This window comes from Polistes fuscatus, unplaced genomic scaffold (assembly GCF_010416935.1).
Source record: "Polistes fuscatus isolate 324 unplaced genomic scaffold, CU_Pfus_HIC Scaffold2, whole genome shotgun sequence".
Lineage (NCBI taxonomy): Eukaryota > Metazoa > Arthropoda > Insecta > Hymenoptera > Vespidae > Polistes > Polistes fuscatus.
In genome coordinates this window covers 11,633,910-11,659,841 of record NW_025113096.1, presented here as the reverse complement: position 1 = coordinate 11,659,841, position 25,932 = coordinate 11,633,910, and the positions used below count along the sequence as shown (strand labels likewise).

At 34.7% G+C, this 25,932-nt stretch overlaps 1 protein-coding gene across 2 annotated transcripts in view; it reads right to left on the bottom strand.

Annotated features, from left to right (window-relative positions):
* The window catches only part of LOC122516238 (E3 ubiquitin-protein ligase MIB1), a 493,031-nt gene that overhangs the window by 90,260 nt on the left and 376,839 nt on the right, over positions 1 to 25,932 (bottom strand). The gene's annotated exons all lie outside the window — the stretch shown is intronic.

The window sequence follows — 25,932 nt, the reverse complement described above, 5'->3', positions numbered from 1 at the left end:
TATCTATCTATCTATCTATCTATGTGTTTACTTTTCTCTATCTTTCTCTCTTATTTTACCACGTTTCTCTCTCTCTTTTTATTTCTATCCGTGTTTTTCTTTCTTCTCTATCTTTCTATTTGTTTCTCTCTCTATCTCTCTTTCTTTCTTTCTTCAATTCTTTCTCTTTTTATTTTGCTCGTGCTTGCTCTCACGTCTCATTCCACGACCATGATACACGATGATTGAGATACACGCAAACCTTGTACATAAGCTTTTATATAAGAGAGAGAGAAAGAGGGAGAGAAATGAAACACACGTTTGCACGCTCTTGCCACCCTTTTTCAATCTTCCTTATATCCATGAAAATGAGTTTATGATTTCGTGTATTAGATATTAGCAACTATCGTGGTAACTCATGCCGAAAGTAATTTTAGCAAACACGTTTGTGGTTTAAGAATTTGTCCGATTTTTTTAGTTAATCTTCCTTTTTTTTTTTGCGGAATATTTTCCATTTTCTTTTCTTTTCTTTTCTTTTCTTTGAATTTTATTTGGAAGAAACGATAATATAACAATGGCGAGGTAAAACGTATCGTTACCTTCGTTAGAAAATTCGTGAATAATGTCAGATATGAAAAAAGGGAAGAACAGTGAGACTAGCAAAGGTAAAAAAAAGGGACGGGGGTGGGGGTTGGGGTCTGATAGCGGGGACCACGATAGCAAGGGACCAGGGAGGATCCTTCGTGGAAAATAGCAAAAGTTTCTCAAGGGACACTAATCTGCAGAATGGTGGCGTAATTTTAGCAAGTTTCGTAATACCGTCTCTTCCTAGGTGGACTTTAATGTTACCGTTAATGCTTTCGTTTTTCTTACTTGCGTCATTATCGCACTCGGTACGGTGGTAAGTTCAAAAAATGGCATGCATTATCATAGTTTGTAATTTAATAGAAGTAATAAAGAGTATAAGTCGTAAAACAAAAATTATGAAAAAAGGAAGAAACGGGATATCATATTTTACCCGAAACTCATTGCTTTGCAAATTTCGTTTAGTTTAAAATATAAAGATGACAAGTACAGTTAACGGGAATAAAAAGCTCATTAAATTGTTGATGACGCATCATCGTGTATATTATCTTTTGAAGAATTTTAATGAAGAAATAATTATAAATATTAGATACACTAATTATTTTTATAAGACAACAAATAAATATAATCGGATCGGTATTTGAAAAGAAGTTACTTTACATTTTTTTATACGATACCAAACGGAAAAAAATGAAAATGATAAACAAATTTTATCCCATCGCATTTAATAATAACTTAATAACACATTGTAATATATTTTTAATATTGTATTTTAAATTTGACTATAAAGCTGAAGAAAGACGCGTGCGTTACATCGGCAATTTCTTTCATTAAAAGTAAACGCGCAATTAGTTGTTTTTATATATATTTTCTTAAAAATTTCATTAAACGTAACAACGCACGAGGTTTTTATTTTTTTTTTTTCCAGTAACCCATTCAATCATCCAACAACAATCATATTCATCCAAAATTAATGAAAAAAAGAGATATACACATGAAGACATGAAATACTTCAAAGAATTTATCCGAAAAAAAAAAAAAAGAAATTCGTTAGAAAAAAGTGAAAAAGACGTTTGCATTTTTTCATTTGTGGAAAAGGAACGGATGGATATCCAAGAGACATTCCAAGAGATCTTACATTAGTATATTTACCCTCTCTCTCTCTCTCTCTCCATTTCCTCGTTCATCTTCGTCTGATGCGAGACGAGTCCTCAGGTTCGTGGTTCTTAGTAGACGCGTACGAATAACCTCGAAGTAGCTCGTCTGTCTGCAGACGACGCAGTTTGCACTGAAGAAACCTCGGTCCCTTTATCCCCCAATCCCTCACATTTCCCTCTTTTCCATCCCTTACGAGTACCACAACTCAATTCTCAAGCATTTCGCTTGATTTACAGAACCGACAAGGCTAACTGCAAGCCTTTACTACATGTTCCTGTTCTTTCTTCTTCTTCTTCTTCTTCTTCATTTTCATCTTCTTCTTCTTGAATATCCAAAAGGATTCGTTATCTATCTCATTTTATCTTTTTCTTTCATTTTCATTATCTTCTTCTTCTTCTTCTTCTTCTTGTATATCCAAAAGGATTGGTTATCTATCTCCTTCTATCTTTTTCTAGTATTTTTTGTTTTATTTTCGTTTTGTTAAGAGAAGAATCCGGAAGTAAAGTATGCGAAATCGTTCTTACGGAAAAACCAAATGATCCAACGATTTGCGCATAATACTACTTTTGCTTCGTAACAGGAGAGAACACGTTTATCAGTAGCACGCTCGAGATACTAGGATAAATGTCATCGTTTTCGAAAAAGTTACTGGTGTCGATGGACCAAACGATGGATTCCTTTTCAACGTTTCTCTTTTCACTAGATTATTTCTACGGTAACTTCAATCGACTCGATTCAGTTTCATGAACGATCCTTCCTCTCTTCCCTCTGTTCCCTTTTTTTACTCTTACTTTCCCACCCCCTCCCCGATAAATGGGATTCCTCTCTTTCGTGAGACTCATGGTTTTATAGTAAGTTTCTTCGAACTATAGGATTTGTGTCTCTGTGTGTGTGTGCGCGTGTGTTTGTTTGTTTGTTATAAAACACACATTCCATTTACTCGTTTCCTACCTCGTTCGTACTTCTGTGTGTGTGTGTGTACGTGTGTGTAATATAGAAATACAAGGAACATTCTACTCCAACTTCTGTTTTCGGGGCAATCGAGATCTCAGGATTTGCAATAAAATAACACGAATGCTTATTCCTCCTCGCATACACACACACATATTCTATTTATTTTCTTACCAATATTGTCAAATACGCGACGCTTTTTGACTAGGAGCTTAGACGAATCGTTCAAAATTACTTTTAGGAAGATGTTTAATGTAACGTACGTTATGATCAGACATTTAAACAAAATTTTTAATCGATATACGTATCTTATAAGTATTGACCTTGAAAACTTACATTTACGTTTGTTATCGGTGATTTTTATTAGAAGTTGGTATTTTAAAGCTTACAGGGAGAACGAAATATAAAATCGTTTTCGAATACAATTAATAATTTACGGAAAAGATCATAAGATCATGATAAGTTTATAATTAGTAATTGAAAAGATTTTTTCTTTAAATTAAAGAATAAAATTTAAAATAAAATGCGTAAAAAAATCAATTTAAGGTTAAAGAAGAAGATGAACATTATTATCGATATTAAATAGTAATAATAATAATAATAAAATCCTTAACTACTTCAACTTTTTATCGTCTGAGACGTACAAGAACTTTTATTAATTCAAATAAAAATTTGACTAGAATTGAGGTAGGATTATTTTTCTTTTTTTATAAAATAGATCAAAGAACCCGATTGAATGCTATATGTTCTTTAATAAGAACTCGAGTCAAAAGATGAATAAGCATGGTCGGATGGAATCAAATAAGAAAGATAGAGAGAGAGAGAGAGAGATAGGCAGAGAGAGAGAGAGAGAGAGAGAAAGGATTATTATCTAAATTCAAAGTTATAAGTATTTTCTTTTAAATTTGTATTCTTGATTATTAGAATTAGAGAATAATTGTTTTTAATCGTAAAATAATAAAGTTGTTTTTTCGTAAGATATTTAAAATGATTTTTTCTACGATAAATTAAATAGCATAATTTGCTTAACATCATCAGGGGATGAAAAAATACAAAAATGTGTAATTGAGACGAAGAACAACGGGGGATGAAATTATTTTTTATAGTTTCTTTTAAATTTTTATTCTTGATTATTAGAATTAGAGAATAATTGTTTTTTTCGTAAGATATTTAAAATGATTTTTTCTACGATAAATTAAATAGAATAATTTGCTTAACATCATCAGGGGATGAAAAAATAAAAAAATGTGTAATTGAGACGAAGAACAACGGGGGATGAAATTATTTTTTATAGTTTCTTTTAACGTAACCGAGTTAGAGATCGTGAGGACGTAAAGCACATCCACGAAATGTCACGATTATAATCTCCAGGTTCTGTAAGTTCGTAACTTTGTTCCATTACGTGAGCAGCGCGAGAGGAATATAATGAATACGTGCTTCGTATATCTGGTAAGATTCATCCAACTCAGAATGGTACTCGTTGGAGTACCAAGTACAAGAAAAGTATTTTTTCATAGTGTTAGAATTTCCAAAACATTTCCATCTTTCTTTTTCTTTTACTTATTTTTTGTTGTTTTCTCTATAATACAATAAATATTTTCAACGGACGATATACAAACATTGTAAATATTATCATAATATTATGGTGCGCAAATTAATTAGGTACCATTTATATTTACATTTCTATCGAATTATGCAAACCCCATACTAATATTATGTTCCTTTTAAAATTCTCCCGAACGGTGTCCAATATTATCTGAAGTATTATTAATAATTAATAATTAAAGTAATAAATCGTAGGAAAAATTATTGACGACGAACTTTTGAAAAAAATGGGAATAAATTTGAGCGCTCATTGTCTTGCAAATCTGACGATTTAAAACGAGGACTATAAATCAAAGGATATGGGATACCTACGAGCGGGATTATTTGAGAAAAATAATAGCAAGATTAATATCGCTTAAGTATCATTGATCCGTTCACGCGTTTCAGTCATGTTCTATTACACACATGTACGTATGTTTGTACGTGTGTGTGTGTGTGTGTAAGAGATAGACGACAAATCATTCTTAGATGAATTATTACATCGTAGACGATGCCGAAAAGAAGCGAAAACTATAAATGATCGAACACGATCGATAAATCATTCTGTCGAAAAAGAGCTTTTTAAGTTCGTTGCTTGTCATTCACCTTTATCATTGAACTACTACTCTCTCTCTCTCTCTCTTTCTATCTTTCTCTCTTGCTTTTCCTCGGAACCCCCTAAGTTTCATCCCTTGTGAATGTTGCATTTTTTATCTATCCTTTCTACCGAGACAGATAGATAGAAACATAGAATGAGAAAGAAATAAAGATAGAGAGATTCGATGGCCTTAGTCGTTTATCAATCGTTCATACTATCCGTTGTCAAATCTAGAAATTCGTTGAAAGGATAAAGTCAACGTAGAGTGTGTCCGTGGTGTAGCTCGCAAATTTATTTTTTTATTATATATAGTTTAACAACGTAGATCTAATTCGAACGATTAGATTTAATAAAAGGAAAGAAATTTTTCACGCGTTTAAACATTATTCTCCTTTTTACTTATCAGATTTTTGATAAGAAATTATACGAGAGAATATAAATATTGATTTAATTATTATATAATAATATCGGTTGATAGAATTCAAAATTTTGACAGATAGTTTATCGATAATTATTTTTTAACATAATCGGCGGTCAGTTGATTTTTCCGGATAATAATAATAATAATAAAAATTGTTGATAATCACTTTAATCAGACTTATTTGATCATTATTTTATAAAATAAATGGTCAGTGTATTTAAATATTACTTTTCAGTATAAATAAGAATTTGTTAGAGTATTTTAAATAAACGATTAGTATTTATAGTAAGAAAAAGGGGTTAAGGATGTACAAGGAAAAAAAAAAAAAGGTTTTATTAAAATCTCATCATTTTTCGATTCACTCTTGTATTACGTATTAATTTTGTTATTATAAATACTGACCTTTTTTATTCTATCTTAATATTTAAAATAACAAATGTTGATTATTAATACAATATTGACGAAATAAAAAAGATTGTGTCTCTCTCAATAAGAATCGACGAAGAAAACAACAAAAATTAAAATATTAAGTGAGTAAAGTATTCAGCGGAAGAGTGAAAAATTGATTCTCGTTCAAATAAGAAATTCAAGAATATCAATAAATTTGTGTCTTGTTTGTTCCAAGAGGAGCGATGACGGATGCCAGACGGGGCAGTTGTGCAATATCGTGAAAGGAAAGTTTCTTGTTGATCGAACGTCAAGAGGGGTCAGGTCGAAAGATAGAAAAAGACAGACAGACAGACAGAGAGAGAGAAAAAGTCGACGTTTTTTCGACCACTCAAACAGTATTGTCAACGATGACAAACATTGCGAAAACATTTTTTTTTTCAGCATAAGATTCACGAATGTAACTAATAAACAAGAAAATTAATTATTTTTATTATTGTAATCGTACGAATATATATATAACTATATTCTGAAAATTGTTCATATAATTACTTTTATTGATTACTTCAATATTTCTAATTAAAAATTATAATAATAAATTGTAACAATTAATATATGTCCATAAAAATAATTCTATATTTTATACGGGGGGTAAAGTTCTATGCAGGAATTTAAAAGGAAACTTTTATACATATCTTTTATTTTTCAATCATTCTCATTAAAATTTGTATTTTTATTTTCATTTAATTTTTTTAAATAATATTTCTTATTACAATTATATATATATATATATATATATTTCTATGATTATTATACTCTTATTTATAATTATCTTAAGTTTGAAGAATTTTTTAATCATATATTTTATTTGATGTCATAATTATATCAATAATTCTAATTAAAAAAGATAATAATTAATAACAAGTAGTATAACGCGTCCATAGAAATAATTCTATCTTTTGGCATAGGTTTATATGCTTGAATTTAAAGTAAAATTTTACCACCATCGAAGCCATTAAATTATTATTAATAACTCCTCTACTCTCTCTCTCTCTTTCGTAATTTTAGTTAGTCTCACTAAAAGCACGATGAAGTACCAAATACATACACACACTCGCCATTTCCAAGCAACATTATCACACGATATTTCTCTGGCAATTGCGAGAAGTAACGTTCGAAAATTCTCTACGAAAGTATCGTAGTAACCAACTTCCTCATCCTCCTCTTTCTCCCTTTGGCCGTTCCCTTCCCTTCCGCCCTTCCTACCCTTTCCCTCCCGCCCCCCAACCGTTCCATTCTATCTCTTTCCACTTTTCCGCAATTTATGCTTCCTCTCACAATTTGACTCAGTAGCGTATTATAGCGCATGACCGGAGAACCGATAAAAAGTGTCACCGCTGTTGCCGACGCCAAATTTGGTGTAAAAGAAAAAAAAAGAAAAAGAAAGAACAAAAAATAAAAAAAACCAAAACACAACCGGCCATAGAAGTGGAATAGGAAATTGAGTTAGATGAGAAGAGATGAAAAGAGATAGAAATAGCGACGGGGGTTTGTCACACGGGTCATTGTTAATTTTACAGCCGGTCACTCTCTCTCTCTCTCTCTCTCTGACGGGATGCGTTATTTGTCGAATGTTGCTCGAAATGCTCGTCGATATGTAAAATTGTGTGATTACAACGTGGAAAAAATCGGGACAGTCGATTCGACGATCCCTTTCTCTCGTACAACCCAAACCCTACTACCCTCCCACCCTTTTTCTAGCCTCCAGTCACTCCCTCATCTCCTCCTCCCCCTCCTCCTCCTACCATTCCATCTGTTTCTCTATTTCCCTTCTCGTTGTGTCACTCTAGTCCTTCGGTTGATGTACCCCTATGCGTTTTCGTTATTCAACCCCATGGGCTTTCGCATGCACCCTTTTTTTTCCTTTTTACATATAAAATCGTTCGATTTTAAAAGACCACACCAGAGTTATTTATCGTCGTATATCTAATGATTCTTGCAGATGCATTTACTTATATTCAAAAAAAAAAAAAAAACAAATTTTGATTCAACGATTGACTTTTTTTTTATTCTTCCGCCTATCCTAGACCGCCCCTTTCCATTTAACTTTATTTCTATTTCTTTTCTCGTTCTATTTCATTTCTAGCCCTTCGGACGATCCATCTACCTACGCGTTTTCGTTATTCCACGCGAAACATTTTCTTCTTCTTTTTTTTTTTATTCTTTTTCAAATGAAATTGTTCGTTTTTAAAGGGCATGCCCAGTAATCACCACCGTAAAACTAATGATTTTTGCATAAGAATTTACTTACGTGGATTACCTTTTAGAAAAAGAACAAGAAATCTTGATTTTCTAATTCCCTTTTCCCTTCGGTTGCCCTCTGCCCATCCCTTCCATTTAACTTCAGTTCTATTTCTTTTCTATTTGTTTCATTTACAGCTCTTCGTTTCGCTCTACGCGTTTTCGTTAATCAACCCTACGGGTTTCCACAGATGAACATTTTATTTATTTTCTCTCAACTAAAATTGTTTTTTTTTTCAGCGATCATCATCATATATTAAATAATTTTTGCACACGCATTTATTTATTTATTTATTTATTTATTTAAATTGATCCGTTCTTAAGAAAACAAAAAAAAATAAAGAAAAATAAAACAATTTCGATTGTTCGTGTTTAATGTTTGTAAAATTCTATGATTCCAGTTTTATTATTATTATTATTATTATTATTGTTAATTAACGTCAGTCGTATAATAATACGTAAAATAATACGCGAAAAGATCGCGACGTGAAAAATGGCGTCAGCCATCCTTCCACTGTCCCCCCCGACCCGACCCGACCCCCCCGCGAGTAGGTTTTCATTTCCTGGAAGAAGATAAAAGGAAAAACCGGAAAGAGTATACGTAGAAATGATTTGTCATCGGCTCTTCGTTTTCGACGCGAGCGGACGAACATAAATCCTGCGACCGGTCCCCCACCCCCACCCCCGTTTCGTGCGTGCGGGGCACAAAAATGAAATACCGGATCTTTTCATCGCGTACCTAGTTGTTATAAACAAAAAAAAAAAAGCAGACAGCAGCAGCGCGAGAGGGGACACAAAAATGATAAAAAAAAAGAAAAAAAAAAACAAGAGTCAGAACTCGTCCCCCCTACCCCGGGAAAAAAGATTTGGATAGGAAAAAAAAAACAAACAAAAATATTTGTAACTTCTTCCGGTCGCATGGATACGTCACCGACAGAAATTTTCTGCTGTCAAACTATGCGAAGAGAGAGAGAGAGAGAGAGAGCATGAGTGAGAGTGAAAGGGGTGGAAAGGTGGGAGGGGAGAGGGAGGCAAAAAAAGAGAGGAGGATTTTTAACGAGCCGAAATGCATAACCGAAACGCATTCGTGAAAAACTTTTCATTTTGTTTTACTTTTTTGTTTTTTCTTTTTTCATTTTTTTTTTGTTCATTCACGCCAACATAAAATACGTAATCATCCGATGAGATAAAAAGAAAAAAAAAAGAAGATAATCGGTAAAGTCAAATGTTAACGATCCGGACATATACAAACTCGTATCGTAAATCGTTTGGGACGTATCGTTAAGGAACTTTCATAGTTTCACTAGTTTTTTAGGTATCGATAAATTACTAGTTTACGAGTTTACGAGTTACTAGTCTATGAACGATTAGATACTCCCTTTTCTCTACTACGGTCTTACATCCTTTTCTTTCACAGTTACTACGTTCCACTTTTCGTTAGAAATAAAAGTAGAAAGAGAAAGAAAGAAAGAAAGAAAGAAAGAAAGAGAGAGAAAGAGAGAAGGGTGTGATGGTGGTTAGGAGTGGAAGGGGTGATAAGGGCAACGTAAAAGTATCGAGATTTGTGTCTCTTAGTGAAAGTTCGTTGGTCGTAGTTCTAATAAACAGCGTCGTCTTTCATAAACTTTCTATTACGCTTTTCTATTTCTCTCCTTCTTCTTCTTATTCCTCTTCCTCTTCAAAGCTTTCTCTTTCCTTTACTCTTCTTCTTCTTCTTCTTCTATTATTTCTCTCTTCATATCTCATTTTTCTTTTCTTCTCTCTCTCTCCCTCTCACCCTTTTATTTTCCTTCTCTTTCTTATTCTATCACTTTGTCTCTCTCTCTCTCTCTCTCTCTCTCTTTCATTTTCTCTCTCTCTCTCTTTCTTTCTCGTTTATATCTCTAAGCGTGGTAAACACGTTAATGCTTCTTACAAACGTTCTTTGAAAGTTTCGCGTGTAAGACAGTAAGTCATCAACCGTCGTTTTCTCGCCTCTTCGTATATTCATGTGTTTAAAGTTAAGTTTCATAAAGTATTACTAGAATATATTATCTGTACATATATGTATAATACCTTCTAACCATTTTCAACAGCATCAAAAACAACAGGATTTATCTTCTATGGATTTTCAACATCGATGAGTACAGAAGATCGGTCAACAACGAACAAACTAATGGTCCTTTCAAATATATAATATATTTTTTAAGTTAACAAGAAATAATGTTTGTATCGTCAAACGTGTAGTAAACAAATTTACGAGTTAAAAGAAAGATAGAGGGGAGCTTTTTTTTTTTTTTTGAAAAATGTTTAACAAATTTAAATTGCATAAATATTGTTACTACAATTGGATATAAAGGATCGAGAATCGGATTGGTCCAAGTAATGGAATTGCAATTTTTTCTTACGATGGGATGGTTTTGTGCCCCACCCCCCACCCCGTCTTCCTCCCAATATCGTGAACAATTCAAATATTTCATTTCTTTAATGTTGATGAAAATGATTAATAACATTGTTCGGGTTTTATTTATAATTGATTTTCATTCATAATTAAATGATTTATAATGTGAGCCACATGTCATTTTCATGATTTTAAAGACAATTTTTAAATTCGCGCAACGTTTCAAATATACTTTGTCTATTTTTTTGTATTCGAAGTACGACGAGTACTTATAGAAAAAAAAACGAATAATAAGTATACTCGTAGTTAGAGAGAAAAGAAATATAAAAACAAGTAAGAAATGAAAAATATCTCATCGGTATAGAACAAATTATTTTTCTTGTCAAGCCAGGTACAGGAACGTTTTCGGTTTATCACCCCTTTCGTTCTTTATTTTCAATTTGTCTTTTTCTTTTCCATTAGTAATTACGCCAGATAAAAGAACGATGAGAGAGACGAAAAAGGATAAAAAGAAGAACAAAAAAGAAGAAGCAAGAAGCAAAGAAAGAGGGAAGAAGAAATTGAAAGATCGAAGTCAAGTTCTCGGTTTGCTTGATAAAAAAAAAAAGAAAAAAAAAAAAGAAATGAAAAACTTTGGAAAGAAGAAAAAAAAGGTTGGTACGAGAGTATGAAAATAATTATTCGTTTATTATGCAATCCGATCGATAAAGAATTTTGAAAAAGCATTCAATCTCTTCCCCTACTCTCTTTTTCTACCAATCATAGAAAAGGAAAACTTAATTTAAGTCTACCATTTCGTTTTCCCAACTTTCGTTTTCTCTCATTTCGTTTAACGTTGTTCAGGACGTTGTTCTCTTCCATTTTTGTTTCTTTCTTCCCTTAACTCTTGGTTTGTCGTATTTTTAGTATTTTCTTTTGTTGTTCCCGTTGGCCGCAAGACAGAGAGTAATCCTTTGGTGTTCCTTTTATTCGAGATGGTACCTTTTGACAAGGACGACAAGGACGACAAGGACAACTACGACGAGGACATACCAACCATAGCAGAGAAGTCGTGGTCCTTCCTCTTGGTAATTACGGGGGTAAAGAACGAGTAACGAAGGCACACACGTTGAAAGGGACTACGAGTACTTTCTCGTTGGTCTAGGTTTTACGAAGAAGAAGAAGAAGAAATACGTGAAGGAAGAGATGCTGGGAATCGAGGATCAAGAGAAAGAAATAGAAGCAAAAGCAAGAAAAGAAAAAAAGAAAAGAAAAGAAAGAGAAAGAGATAGTGGACGAGTAGAGGGAGGGACGAGAAACGTGAGGGAGGGTGTACATTGAGAAAGACCAAAGTAGGGAGGAAAGGAGAAGAGAGGGTAGTGGAAGAGGAGAACTAGGAGGAGGGGAGAAGGTGGAAGAGGAGGGGGGAGTTGAGGGGGATGAAGGTGTACCCCGCAATGCGGCATAGCTTCTGATCCGATTGCAAGCTCAGTCAGCGTCCTGGAGAAGAGTCAAAGAGTCGGCTGACTTTCGACGTAATATTTCTTGGGATTGCTTATTCCAGATGCTCCAAGTCTACTATATAAGTAGACCACCTTTTCTTCTTCTTCTTCTTCTTTTTCTTCTTTTATTTACTTTTCTTTTTTGCACTCTTCTCTTTTTCTTTTCTTTTCTTTTCTATTCTTTTTTTGTTCTTTTTTCGTAGATGAGGTAAAAAGATGAAAAAAAAGATAAAGAAATGTGGATATCCTTTTCGTTATCCACTCTTATCGTTGAAACTCGATTCTAGGATTCTCGATCGAAAATACCAAAAATCTAGGAATCCTGATTTTTATTTGGGTAGCATTTCTAGCATTCACGAATGCTCGCGTCCATGGAAATCGGCTTAGATCTTCGTTCTTTCTTTCTTTCTTTCGTTCTTTCGTTCTTTCGTTCGTTCGTTCGTTTTTTCGTTCGTTCTTTCCTTTTTAGAAAATAACTCTTTATACGAATACCCTGGGGGTAAGGCGCTCTCGCGAATTTTCTTTCGACTGGTATACATAAACGTGAAACTCTATGGGATCGTGGAGAAACGTTACGTACGGGAGGGTGGAGAGGATTTACTTCTAGGAAATCTCTTTACCCCCTGGAAACTCATCTTTTCTTTATTCTTTCCTTTCCTTCCCTTCCCTTCTCTTCTCTTCTCCACTCTTTTTTTTTTACTTTATTTTCTGTTTTACTTTCTCACGAGGGATGACCTAGCGTTTGATCATTGTTTTACCAGCATCGATATATCCATGCGAAAGATACATTCTCGCAAGAATATATTTTCCTTCAAGGTTTTACAATGTTTTACTGTTTATTGATTTCCTATTTTCTATACATGATTCCCATATAAAAAAGATTACATATTTTCTTTTTTTTGTTTTAGTAAACAATTGAAGTAAAACAAAACGGTAACACAAGCGTTTTGGAAATGCGATATCAATTTACCTGTAAATGTTGAGTAAACAATTCTCTTCTACAATTATCAATTATACTTATCTGATTCCATTCCTTTTAAGGATCATTTCTCCAATTAAAAAAAACAAAATTTGTTTATAGAAGAGAATCTTCTGTTTCTTTAAATGAAAGATCGAAGTAAACATATTTCAAAAATTAAACCATAATTATGAATATCGAGTAAACCCAATAGAAATGTTTATAGAACACGTACAATTCACACATTTATTCCATCGAAGGATGATTATATTTTACGAATAAACACGCGAGAAGTGGGAAAAGAAATTAACGAGAAGAAAAAGAAAATAAAAGAAAAGAAAAGAAAAAACAAATCAAGAAACAGAGTTATAGATAAATGACGTTATCTCCTCTATCTTTCTATCCTTCTTTAGAAAATTGTAGTTCTCGTCGAAGAAAGGTCATTTCGATCGTAGGACAAAAGGAGGAAACGCACAAAGGGTCGGGTAGACGTGGTAGATGGAAAGACCAGAGAGAATTGTTGAGGAAAGGACAAGAGGATAACCGCGACGACGACGTATAGAAGCGACAAGATGGTTCTGCCAACGTAGAACGAGAGAGAGAGAGAGAGAGAGAGAGAGAGAGAGAGAAACATTAAGAGAGATAGGTAAGAGAAGGACAGAACGAACCTCGTCTCTGGAATCCCGTAATTTCTGCAACAAAGCGAGCCGTCCATCTCAACAGTCTAGGCGGCACGTTGCTGAAACGCGTTGCTGCTACCAGAGAAGAGAAGAGAAGAGAAGAGAAGTGGAGAGAAGAGAACTGTGGGTTCAGAGAGGGTGGGTGGGGATGGGGGGGCGGTTTATTAGATCGTCGTGATGAACGAGGCCCGTAGCGAGTTTCGCGTTCGCGAGTAGATGCGTCGTGCGTGTTCACCTAGACGATTCATCGCGTATGGGGAGACAGCACCAAGCAATCCAACCCCCTTCCCCTATCTACTAATTCTACTCCCTTAACTCCACTGCTTCTATCGTGTATGGGAATAGGGGGAGAGGTTAGCGATGGACTGAGTTTAGTCGATTGAAGGAAGAAACGATAGATACTTTCTTTTTTGTTTATATATTTATCGGGTTCTATGATATATTTTGACGGGGGTTCACCTGGGTTATTTTTTTGGAATTGGTAAATTCATTATTTTATTCAATAATATGATATTCGTTAGAAATATTATTTGAGTATAATTGAAAACATGAATTGAAAATTTAATGAATGTAATGTAAAATTAATGTGAATGTAAATGTGTAAAATTATGTGTAAAAATGTAATGTGAAAAATGAAAATGAATGTAATAAAAAATTAAATATATTTTTTATTTTTTTTTTTAGTAATTTCAGTAACAACGAATAAATTATGTATACCGATTTAATATAATAATACGATTGTATTAATAATTGAGAGATAATATAATGCGGTTTGATGTTTTTAAGACGACTCGGATAGATTCTAAGGTGTCGTATGATAATAAAAATTGACAGAAACCACGTGGAAGCTGGTTCGTTGTTCTCTTTGCGCTCGACGTGACGCGTCCTACAGTAGGAAAGAGTCATGGATATCTGGTACGCGAATGACGTTCAATTTCATGGGACAATGGTTACGGAGTATCTGCTGTTACAAAGGAGAGAAGGGCCGTGGAAGGCACACGTACACATAAACACACACGCACGCGAGCAAACACGGATACAAACGTATACGCGCATACAAGTGAACCATAGGGGGATAGGAAGAGATTACCAACGTTGGAATTTAGGTGATAGAACCATAGGACAATAAAACCACATGCTCGGATGAACGCGTATCGTATGTATACACACACACACACATACAAACATACACATATTCCTACATACATTCAAACATACATAAATGTATACGTACGTATGTACGTACGTATGTACGTACGTAGGTATAACGTTAGGGGGGGATGGATGGAAAACTCATTGCTTCCCGTATAAACGTAATTTTGTAACTGTCCTTGCGGATCGTTTTCGATTTTTCATTGTTACATTATTTCGATAATTTTTCTTACAAACTTTTCCATGGCAAAGCTTTCTTCAAGCAAGAAGTCTCTTGTGTAAAATAAATCCAAGAAAGTAAGGAAAAGAAAGAAAGAGGAATAGTGTGAGTGAGAGAGAGAGAGAGATGGATGGATAGATAGATAGATAGAAAATTGGTGGAAAATATACGTCGAAGGAGATCAACGAGGGACCCTTTCATCTCCTTATCATCCGAATTTTTTGAATTCCTTGGGTATCCTCCTTATAATCCTTGGATTCCTTAGGAAGAAATATTACATCGTTGCGATCGAAGTAAAAAGAGAGAGAGAGAGAGAGAGAGAGAGATAGAAAGATAGAAAGAGGGGTGTACGTTCGCGAGAAGTATCCATAGAATAATTTCGAAGCTGACTGCTTGGTGGTGGATCGGAGCGATCGTTATAATATATCGTTTGAAAGCATAGCCATTGCAAAACCTTCGCGAAGGCCAGGGCATATATTAATATTCGAGAGCAGCACTTAAGGGTAAAAGAAGCTGGTAAAAAAGAAAAAGAAAAAGAAGGAGCGGAAGAAGGATGAAAAAAAGATTAAGAAAAAAAAAGAAAAGAAGAAGAAGAAGAAGAGAAAGAAGAATAAAAAAAGAAAAAGAAAAAGAAAAAAAAAGGATGACAAAACGTAACAATAGCGAGTAGAGCGGAACAAGGGGGTGGTAGTGGGGAGGGGGATGGAAAATGAGTGACGGCTGACGGACTCCATAAATCATAGCTCGGAGAATGACGTTACCCCATTCTGCGATCGTGTGTGTGTGTATAGTTTGCGAGGGAGGAAAAACGTATAACGTTGAGAAGAAACGCACGATTTTGTTATTATTTTAATTCGTATATTTCTTTTTTTTTTTTCTCTCTCTCTTTTTTTTCTAAAATCATTCGCAAAGAATATATAGAAATTGTGCGTTAAGGGAGAATGCAAAAAAAAAAAAGAAATAGAAAGAAGAAGAAGAAGAAAAGAAATCTAAGATAAACAGAATGAAAATGTTTGACAATATGCTAGGACTAACTGGCTCGTCGTAATGTGTTTCGTTGCTTTCCGTGTAAAGGAGAAATGCCTTATTTGTATAAAAGGAACAATAAGAGAGGTAGGGATGAAGGGTCGGGCCGAGGGTGGTTGGAAATGGGGGAAGAAAGTTCTTCCTCCGACACTTTCTTTTCTTTCTTCTTCGTCCGGCATCTTTTCTCGTGAACGGTTACTTGCCGGCGATATTGTAACAATACACACCCAGTGAGCTCTCTTATCTTTATGACGTGCTTGTTTCTTAACCATCAGGGTGCATTTAAGTATACAAACCGAGTCCCTCCCCCCCTCCCCCTCCCCCTTCTCATTGCCAGGTCAAGGTCGTACGAAAATATTCCTAACGTCTATCGTATTTTAATCTCTTCGTTTATACGTTTTTAACAACGTTTTATCGATGTTTCTCATTTTTGGAACTGTCAAATTTTGTATCGTATGGTTATTAATTCAATAATTTTAAACAAAATAAATAATGGAATTGGATGAAATGAAAATAAAAATAACGAAAATAAGAAAAGGAAAGTAATATTTTCCAACCGTCGATATGCCAAGTATTTCTCATTTAATTTTCTATTACGAATGTGAAATAGTTGTGCGAACAAGGAACAATCTTAAGTATCTACAACGTAGTCATTAATTTTCATAGCATTTCAGAGATGATTCGCAAAGCAATGGAAACCATAATACGACAGAGTTAAACTGATCGTGGGCGTGCGTGGCTTTCGTGGCACGTTTCGTAATCGCGTAGAGGATAATTCAGTAATTTCCGTCTCTCCCGTTTGTCGTATTAATCAGTTATCATTTAGACTCCCATTTAACAAGGATAACTCTCTCTCTCTCTCTCTTACTATCTAGAATATTATAATATTTCACAATAATTATATTAAGTACTATACGTATATCTATTTTTTGTTTCATTTATCATATTAGAAAGTATTTCATCGAAATTATATCAATTAAAAATATCTGATTTATACTTATATATGATATTATATATAATCATCCGGTATGAAAGAAGAGATTTAAGGGATAATCATCAAAATATAACTAATACATTCAACTTAAACCGTAAATTTTGTCATAAAGATTAAGATTTCAAGATAAAATATAAAACAATATGTTAACCCTCCACCCCTCCCGCATGAGTCTACTACGGAGACATGAACCCAATATCATACGAAACCAAACGTCAATTACGAATGACAAACGTTGACGATACTAAACGTGTCAATAATTAATAAAGATTTTTATATATTTCCAATTATAAACTCGAAGAACATTAATCGAAAAGAAAAAGAAGAAAAAAAAGAAGAAATAATAATAATTAAGAAGAACGGTCGGTAGAATAATGTCGATGCAGGAAAAGGTTTCATAAGGATGATAAGAGTTGACGATTTGTAGGAAGATAGAAAGAGAGAGCGAGAGAGAGAGAGAGAGAATGATCATATAATGTATGTGACGCGTGGTGGGTAACGCATAGTGGAAGTATGTCGTCGATGTAAAGCCATTGTTCCACTTCCGTCGTTTCGATTTCTCACGCGGCGTTTGACGTTTCATTGTAGCCGGTCCAGGCGAATGAGCAGAATAAATCATTCGGTCGCTTCCACGTCGCTTGGAATTCGGGAATGGAATCTACATCGGTTTGATTCCAATACCCGGTGTACCCACACACACACACACACGCACACAAACGCAGAGAGAGAGAGAGAGAGAGAGAGCAGTAGCTCTTTCGTTCCCTCGTAAACCTCTCTCTCTCGTTGCAGAAAGAAAGAAAGAAAGAAAGAGAAATATATATAGCAGAGAGATAATAGAAAGAGAAAGAAAGAGATGGAAAAAGGTTTTTGAAAGAGAAAGGAGAGGGCGGTCGACCTGTGGTCCGGTCGACGAGCATTGTTAAAAACAGCATTGTCTTCTCTCTACTGGCTATATCTCTTTCTCTTTCTGTCTCTTTTTCAATGTGTGTGTAATGGTTCACGGTTGTTTCGGACGTAACGCGTCTACTCGCTTTATCCCGCTACCTTCCCCTTTCGTGTTTTATAGCCGGAGCGCACAAAGTCCACCCGGTATGTCTCCGCGTTCGTCCGCGTACCTACCGTTTGTCATCCCAACGCCTTCTGTTTCTTTCTCAAACAACTTTGAAAAACTCCGGGAACTCTTTCCCCCTCCCCTACCCCTCCGTCCCCACCCACGCGATTTTTGACCCAAACAAAAAGAAGAAATAGAACGAGAAAAAGAAAAAGTAAGTAGAGGAGGAGGAGGAGGAGGAGGAGGTAGAAGAGTACCCAAGCTTATTTTTAAATCTATTTATCGTAAGAGTGTCTAACTTCTTGTTGTTTCTTGTGTTGCTTGTTTAAGTTCAGTAGTCTCCGGGATGTTGTATGAGTTACAATTAATCAATTGAGATTTACTATGTTGTATAATCGATTCAAATATGTATTTATCGTATATTATGATATATGGGGAACATTATTTTCCGATTAGAAATTAATTTTATGGGTAAATTTTTATGGTAATATTATTTGAAAGTAGAAAGTCATGAAAAGTAATATACGACGACAGCATAATGTGTAATAAGTATTTTACTTTATAAATTTGAATTTAATTTGTATGTATACATCATGGATATCGTTGTATAAGAAAATTATTAACATATGCGGACGATATTGCTTTGCTGGGGAGATAATAAGGAAACATTAATAACGTCTCTAAAACTTTATTAGATAAAATAAAAAAACTTAGGTTGCAAATAAAGGTTAGAAACATTATATCGTCACAGATAGAATCCAAAATATTCGTAATAAAAGAAACTTGATCGTTCGTGATGAAATTTTTGAGTGGATCAGCAATTTTGAGTATTTAGGATCGATTCTAAACCAACTATATTAATTAGTAATTCGAGCGTGAAAAAAATTAAAGATACTTATAATTCTATTCTATTATATAATATTAATAATAATAATAATCCTGCATATTGTTAGCATATTTGTTGCATATTTCGATATCATTTAACTGCATAAAAATAAAAATAATAATAATAATAATAACAATAATAAAAGCACATATAATAATAATATTAGTAACATCGATGGTAGTAGAAATGGAACGAAATGAAATGATCTTAAATGTTAACGTGGTACATAAATATAAAAAAAATGAAATCGAAAATTTGAAGGATTATACGAACAGTGTACGGATTTACAGTATTGGTCAATAATTTCGTATCGAACGAGATAGAGTTTCTCTGATTTAGGAATCTCTGATGTCACAGGGAGAGAATCTCTCGATAATCTATTCAATAAGACAAACGGATTATTCTCGAACGCCTTAGTTATCGACGAGAACGTAGATGATGGTGGTGGTGGTGGTGGTGCTGGTAGTGGTGCATTGGTAGCGGTTGTGTCCATTTGTGCAAACGGTGGATCATGTACATGCCACCGACTGCTACTGATATAACCAGGTCGCGATAATGGCCGTTCATTAGCATATTGCATAATGTTCGAGATATATAGGCCGAAGAATGACGCAAGCTCATGGATAAACAGTGCGAACTCGCCGTCACCGACCACCGGCCGCAGGCTATTAACGATCGTTTCACTTAATGAACTTGACTACTGCGCTTCTGATCTCGATTTGCACACTCTGCTTTCGTGTTAAATCACCTACGTGTGAAACCCCGACACGTTATTAGTGTCAAAGAACGAAAGAAAGAAAGAAATAATGAAAGACAATTAAACAAATTTCTACGGTTTTCCTATCGTATATTAGATTTTATTTAATATATCTCGTAATCACACTTTGAATAGAAATAAACAAAGATAATTAATAAAAGATATCTTAAGAAGATCGTTTGAAAACTTTAGTCCGTCGTGTAAAGAGAAGTGCAACACCTGTTACTTGAATAGTACTGATGCATGCCTGAACACTCCTCCTCTCGGTTGGCATAAATTATTCGCACGGTACTCGCGAGGTAATCCATTCAAAGGCTTATCTTGACGAGGCTACGAAAGGTCGAAGTTAAGGATGGAGAAAAATAACGAAAAAAAAAATAGGAAGGAAGATAAGAATGAAAGAAAAAAAAGAAAAAATAAAATAAAAAGAAAAGAAAAAAGAAAAACAGTAGAACCAAAGAAAAAGCAAAGAAAGAAAAGGAAGGATAAACCTGCGACGAAGAAATCTCTAAATTGCAATCAACGAGTTATTTTTCCATGCTTTTCAAAATAACTGAGATGTATCGTACGCGTATTATGTAGCTCGTGTAAATTAGTGATTATATGGGGGTAATGGACGGGGTAAAAGAGTGAGAGAGTGAGAGAAAGAGAGAGATACGATACACTTGCACGGCACGTACGATTAACGAACGGCAACTACCATTAATAAGCTCATAATTTTATTCGTAGGAGCGCGTTGGGACATATATATCGTACTACCTACACCATATTCGTACGCTCGATGGGGGGTGTTAATCGGATAAGGAGAAACGTACAACGATAATTAAGATCGCGTGTTCTCTTCCCTCTCTTTCTCATTCTAACTCTCTCTCTCTTTCTCTTTCTTGCTTACTCTATCTCACTATGTTTCTGTCTATCCGACACGTGTGCGGTGCATTTTTATTTACATTCATTCATTTGATCGATACTTTTAAACATTTGTCTTCTGACAGTATTTTGTAAAGTTAATGGTTTTTTATATTTTTGTCTCTACCGTGAAGTTCGGCAGATTTTTATTTACTTTCTACTTGTTTTTTATTCGACATTTTGTAATTATTTTTTTTTTTATTATTTTGTAATATATAAATGGTTAATATATGTTTATATATATCTACGTAAAGAATTATTTTGTTAAATTAATGGTTAATTTATACGCGAACGTATTTTATCGTATAAATAAAATACTTTTGTATTTCAATTATGTGATCATAGTAGTATTGTTTTTTTTAAATAAAAACAGGATTGCATATGATTTGCAATTATTAAAATACCAAACGTTAACTGTCTATTTTTTAAAATATTGGAAATTTTGTGTATTATTGTATTTTTCGATAATAAATTGCAGCCATTTTTTACGAGGGTAATTTTCCATCGAAGAAATCAAAGGAAATGTAAAGAGAAAAAGATGTATTAAGATCTGTTATACCAAAAAAAAAAAGGTTTAGATCGATAGTATCGTAATTCTCTTCTAAATCCAACGAGTAGGGTTTTACCCAAACATGAAAAAAGAGAGTAGGTCGACGACGGAGTAAACAAGGAATTCAAACCGCGACACCTGCCACTTAACATTCTCTACTTTGCGACGCGCTGCACCGCGAACATAAATTATTCATCCGAAAGAGAAGAAACAGCTTGGTATGCGGTCAAAGACTTCGAAACATCTCCCAAGAAGACCCTTGACTTCAGGAAAAAGGGGATAACTTCCAACAGATTACCAATAACTTTGTACATTTTTAGCTTTTTAACTTTTACAATATCCCCTTTAACTCTAACAATAAAACTAACGGATCAACAGACACAGTCAAGTATACGCGCATTTATACATTTTCATAACATTATTTATTTGCGATTGTTTAAAATTATATTTTCAGTTGAATGCAATGTTTGGTGTTTTTTATATTTTTTAAAACTCGTAAATAATATTTAATGCGGTATAATAATATTTGAAATATTGTTCGTGCAAAGTTAATTCCGTTCGCGTGCATTCCCTTTAGCTTCTATTCTTTTTTCTTTTTCTTTTTCTTTTCTTTTTTTCCTCTTCGTGTCATCGCGTGAACTAAACTCACAAAGTCCCATACCACCGTGTACCTTCGTATTTTTTATTCTCTTTTTTTCTACTACCGAGAGTTCCTTCACGTAAGTTGGTAGGGGAAGGTTTTTCCTTATAATCACGCGGTAATAGGTCGAGTCATGATGGAGAGAAAAATCTTGAGAATATGTTTGACTCTCTCTCTCTCTCTCTCTCTTTTTAATTTTTTTTTTTTTATTAAACAGAGAAATCTCTTTCCCGTTCTAAGAAAAACGACTCGAGTCGTCTCCTAATGTAAACGAATAATTCAAACGTTCTTAATTTCAAGTTTGCGTTATTCGAGATACAAAAAACGATGAAGTTTATCTACGAATGATTGTGGTAATAAACTTACGAATGTTTGCTAATAAAATAAGAAAATAGCGAAACAGTGAAAATGATTTTTTTGGAAGGATAAGGATTTATTCTCGTTCGTTCGAAATTTCTATCGTGATTGTTATTTAAACGTAAAAAATTGTACGTACGAACCGTAACCTTTCGCAAATCGGAAAGATATCGACCTTCGAAACAATTATTATCGGCGTCGGGTACGATTGAATATTTATAAGAGAGCTTATATCACGATCTGCAATAAAGGCAAACGGCGTTGCTTTGGCCGCGTGAATAATTCATACGGCATTATAATTTGCATCGGGATCGTCGAAATAAAGGAAACGTAAATTCTACGCGGGTTGATCCTTCGTCCTTGGAAACATTTTTCTTCTTTTTCTTCTTCTTCCTCTTCTTACTTTTCTTTTACATGTCCGCGTGAACTTTCTTAAAATTAGAACGACGTATCGAGGTTTGTTTTTTTTTTCTTTCTTTCGACAAAAAAACAATATTACCTTCTTAAAATAAATTCGGTGTCCTATATAATTAAAAACAAATATAAATATTTCTCAGCTCGCATATCGAATTTAATTTCTATACGAAACTTTAATATTGCACACTAACGCACTTAACTACAAGCCGTTGCACACTTTTCTCGCACACTTGATTTATTCATTTACTTAATTATTTATTAATCACTTTGTTATTTCCCCCTTACGGATATTTCCTTTCATTAATTTTCTTTCATGAAATTTTAATTCTGCTTCGTTCGATAACGAGACACATTTCTGACGCTTATATCCCAAAGCCAGCCCTGTCGTATCATCTTACGCTACTTTTCCGTTTTCTTCGCTCGGATGATCCTCGGATACGCTCGAATTATACACCAATGGACACGACGTTATTGGAAAATATCAATAATGTTGTAATACGTGCGATACATTCGATGCTGTTCCTCGTTATACTTTTTACCTATTAAAATTTTCGTTAGCTAGTCGGTATTATGAGCTCGTCTATCAATACCTGTACACGTCATGAATATCGATAAAAAGTGCAATCCTTCTTCGTCATATATCCTATCGAATTATCGATTTCTCCAGGCATTTTCAAGTAATGATAGTGCGCCGTTGTTTATCCCCCAGATAAATATTCTCTTTTTTTTCTACCCCCCACCCCATAAACAAATAAATAAGCAACAACAAAGAAAAATATGCACCTATTATCCTTTTATCTAAGAAGCACGCTTATCTTAGAAACGAAAAAAATCAAATCTCTATCTTTTCCTTTATTTTAATCAAAAATTCGAATCGACTGATCTATAAAAAGAAAATAAATAAACAATTATAAAAAAATAAACTTACACACACACACACTCTCTTTCTCTATTTATCTTTCATTTTTCTCTGTTGTAACGGATAAAAGGAGAAAAATTCTTTGCGTAATTGGTGTTCGAATTCGAGGCCCGGTTGCGGGCACCGAACGGGCACCGAACGGGCACCGAACGGGTACCGAACGGGGGTAGCAGCAATGCCAGGTCGCGGAGATAACGAGTTTTCGTCTAAAAGCTTGATAACATTTCACGTCGAGTTCTTATTACGTACAAAAATTTACCTACCGTATAACGTAACTAGAAAGACGGAAACGGGTTGCTAGAAAAACGATGTATAACTACATAAAAACATAAATACACATGTATAAACAACAAACATATATATGTGTGTGTGTGTACGAATAGTCTCTTTCGACGTAAAGCGAAATACGTCGTTAAGTTTGTCCCTGGTAGTAGTTGGTAGTATAGCAATGAAGATAGGAGGGAGAAGAGGGAGGAAAAGTCGAGCTTACGGCCACTCATGACCAAGCTCTATATCAAAAACAACACGGAACAACAGGGGAATATAGTGGAGGAGGAGAAAGAGGAAGAGAGGAGGGTTGGTTCGCGTATCTCCATCGTTGTTATCATCATGTTTTTACGTCCCCGTAAAAAGCCCAATCTGCTTCAATAAGTCAGACTCGAGCGACGGAGGAAAAGAGAGAGAGAGAGTGTTAGGGAGGGGTGGTGGTGGTGGTGGTGTGTGGTGGTGGTGCTAGAAAAAGAACACTTTTTCCTGGATCTTCTCATTTTCTCCTCTCTTTCTTTCTCTACTCTTCGTCTTAATCTTTTTTTTTCTCCTCTCTTTTCTATCTATACCGATGTTCAGTGGAGAACCTAGAGATAAAAAGAGAGAGAGAGAGAGAGAGAAGATGAAAACAACACGAATGCAATAACGAGTCGGCATTGTCGGCTAGTCTTTATACAAGGAATATTATCTTCTCGTCTCCACGGTAGCGGACATTTTCTTTCTTTCTCTTTTTCTTATTCCTTTACCTAAATCGTCGTCGTATACTCCTTTTTTATTTTACTTTCTTTCTCTCTCTCTCTCTCTCAAGCGAAAGAAACAATTGTTCTTTCTTGTTTCCTAAACAACACCTCGTCTATTCTGGGGCTCTCGAGGACACAATTCGCATCTCACAATATCCCACAAAGCCAACCAACCTGCCTGGGCTTTTAGAAAAAGGAGAAGGAGAAGGAGAAGGATAAGTAGGAAGGGGTGGAGAAAGAGGAGGAGATGAAAGAAGAAGAAGGAGGAGGAGGAGGAGGAGGAGGACACAACGTTTCTCCCTGACGTAGAAAGAAAGGACAATTTAAGAGGAAAACTTTAGACCGGTGATAATGTAAAAGATAATTCTGCCTCGACTCCTGCGACGCTTCTTTAATTACGTCGGTCTTGCGAAGAACGCTTGAAATTTTTGGACAAGTTCCTTTAATTCACTCTACGCTCGTTCTCCTTCTCGTGATACCCCCCCCTTTCCCCCCGATTCTCTACTTCTTTCTCTCTTTCTCTCGCTATCATTTGAATTCTTTTTATTTCACTTCTTTTTCCCTTCCTATGCAATTTTACTCTTATTACTTTCCCTTGTTATCCGGGAGCAAAAAATAATGAGATACGTTTTGGGAAAATCTCAGCTTAATCTTTTTCATATATATATATATATATATATATATATATATATATATATATATATATCTATCGAATTAAATTATATTATTTTATATTTCTATCTACGATATCTCTCTCTAATATACAATCTATCAGATACGATCATCGCGTTATCTTCGTTAAATAAACTTAAGGGAATGAAGCTTAGTCAATTGTAATCTGATGTATATAGGTTTGTAGAAACTAACGAAGACCTACAACTCGAGAGATTCAAGTTTAATCTAACTGCTAACTTTAAGTCCACTTTTAAGGACCAGAACTGACTAAAACGGTGATTAACAGATTCTATTATTAGTGAGAATCATCAGCGAGTAATCTAGTCCGCTCATCTGTTCCCATTACTGTTGGATGCGCTGATATTGGTGGTACTCTTGTTATATTTCTACTACCACCGTTTGCTTCTCTCTTATTGGCGAACATCAGCAAGTAACCTAGTCAACGATAGACAAGACTGCTCATCCATTCCTGCTACTATTGACGCTGATATTGGTGCTGCTACTGTTGTTGGATGATATTGGTGTTCCAACTACCACTGACAGGTTCTATGTGTATCCTACGACCAAGACCTAATGCGCCACGGTTATCTTTACTAAATTTTCCACTCAGCAAGTACGGGCATGCGATAAAGTAGCTTCGGACCCTTGACGACACTGCGGAGACCGTATGCCAAAGTAGATACTCAAGCTTGCTCATACGGTGGGGATCGAGTAGGTATAGCATATATAATAGTATGCCCGCGATCTATACTACCAAACCAACCTCTAGTACTATACTTTGGCTGAAAGTGAGTATCCAGAAGGAGAAGAGCTCCTGGAAAAAGCTACACGTTGAATTTTCCAACTATCTTCTACTTCTTACTCCTCTTACCTCTTACCCCACAAAATCGTCGTTTCCAGGCTTATCCCGTC